Source organism: Poecilia reticulata, unplaced genomic scaffold, assembly GCF_000633615.1.
Source record: "Poecilia reticulata strain Guanapo unplaced genomic scaffold, Guppy_female_1.0+MT scaffold_254, whole genome shotgun sequence".
In the NCBI taxonomy this organism is placed as follows: Eukaryota; Metazoa; Chordata; class Actinopteri; order Cyprinodontiformes; family Poeciliidae; genus Poecilia; species Poecilia reticulata.
This window is the reverse complement of record NW_007615038.1, coordinates 11,791-13,937: the sequence shown is the minus strand read 5'-3', so window position 1 is coordinate 13,937 and position 2,147 is coordinate 11,791.

Genomic DNA, 2,147 nt, shown 5'->3' with positions numbered 1-2,147 from the left:
ACCTGAGGTCACGCAGGGACCTGAGGTCACGCAGGGACCTGAGGTCACACAAACCTGAGGTCACGCAGGGACCTGAGGTCTCGCAGGGACCTGAGGTCACGCAGGGACCTGAGGTCACACAAACCTGAGGTCACGCAGGGACCTGAGGTAACACACGGACCTGAGGTCACACGAAACTGAGGTCACACGTACAAACAATCCAACCTGAAGAGTTATTTCTGCCTGCAGTTACAAATATTTACAACGGGGTGAAATCCTGGTGCAATTTTTCTTTTAAAGGGTAGAAAAATGGAAGACAATAAAAATGACCTCTTTGATCTTTGGAGGGAAACTTTAACTATTTACAACCACGACATAGAGATTTATAGCAAAGAATAAAAACCGAAACAAATGGAGCAAATAACRGCTGAGAAGCAAAAGTCTCTATTTTCCATCAAYGAGTTTTATGCTAATTTCGAAGTATCACAGAAATATTCTAACTTCCTCAGTTTCACAAAAACATCTCATGCTGGTTTGTTGTGATTTTTGGAGTTGATGAGGAGCAGCAAACAGAAAAAGTTCTGACGTATCGAACGCTGCAGGCGGCTCTGCGCCTTACCAGAGGAACCAAACCCGTCTGGTTCATGCTAGCTAGCAGCTTCTACTTCCTGTTTACCACAGCGTAGCGTCAACAACTTCCTGTCACATTCAGGAAATAATTCATAGAAACAGAAGAAATCCGATCAACCCAGAAACCTTCCAGCAGCCCCGACCCGCTGGCCACACTTTCAAAATAAAAGTTATGTCCAAACTAATGTAAAGACCTAATAGGACTGTTTTCTAAATGGAGGCAGAAACGCATGAATGGGGGCAGAGATTTAGCACAACCCCCATATGGAGGCCTTGGTCCTGGACGCGGCCGTCACAGGTTCGATTCCCGGCCTGGTGACCTTTGCCACGTCTTCTCCTTCTCTTATTACCCACTTTCCTGTCAATTCACTATCAAATAAAGGCAACTAGAGCCAAAACAACCTTAAAACAAAAGAAACGCATGACAGGGTTTTAATGCCATTTTGTGACAAAAACTTCAAATGATTAAATATTCAGGAAAAAGAAAGAAGAATCTCAGCAGAACTAAATGAATCAACTTTATTATCTACAGGATTATTCATCTAACAGTAAATGCACAGAAAGCAATCATACAACATGATTTAGAGTTTATGATGTGACAGCATGAACCTGTGTCTGAGTGACATGGTGAATCGTCATGGTAACCACAAAGCTCCTTCGGCTTCAGGAAGTTCGAGTCGTTTTGTTTTCCTAGAATCACCAAGTTCAGAAGGTTTGGCTGTTAATCTGATCATTGACAGTAAATCCAGTTTGAGGTCATTTTCAGGCCAGGAAACAGAATCTCTTCTGCAGAAACATGGAAACAGTGTAAGAAATGATTTTTCCTGCCAGAAACGGACAGAAATCTCAGATTTAAGTGAAAAGATTCCTGGTTTCCTGCTGGCTGAGCCAAAGCTTCCAGTAAGACCTGCTGCTCCTGGTTACCAGGTTACCTGGTTACCTGGTTGCTACGGAAACCCTTCAGAACGTCCATCTGGCATAAGTTTCAAGGCGTGACACACATGGGCGTCATGAATTAAAGCAACGAGTTGAATAACGTTTGAGATCCAAGAAGAAATGCCAGAATGAGGGAATGCAGCGGAGCCGGTCGGACGGAGGCGGATTCCTTCTCCTGAATGTTTGGAACGACGTTATTATGTTTCTGCTCAGATTCACATCAAAGCTTCCCACAGGTTTCAGATCCACTCAAAGAAAAAAGACTTGATTTAAAATGTTTAATAAACAAAACATCACATTTTACACACAGTTTCCACAACTGAAGACATTTAACTTGATTAAAGCCCAAAAACAGTTTTAGTTCAATCAACATTCAAGAAAACAATTTGCAACTAAAATCATCTGAAGATCTTCAACAAGAAAAACACAAAAATGATTTAATATAAAAGAAAGAAAGAAAGAAAGAAAGCGACTCGTTTTGAGTCGCAGATGAACTGACTGAGAAACGGAGCGTTGCTCTGCTGGGGGAGACGGGTTGGTAACGGGTTGGTAACAGGTTGGCAACGGGTTGGTAACAGGTTGGGCAACGGGTTGGGCAACGG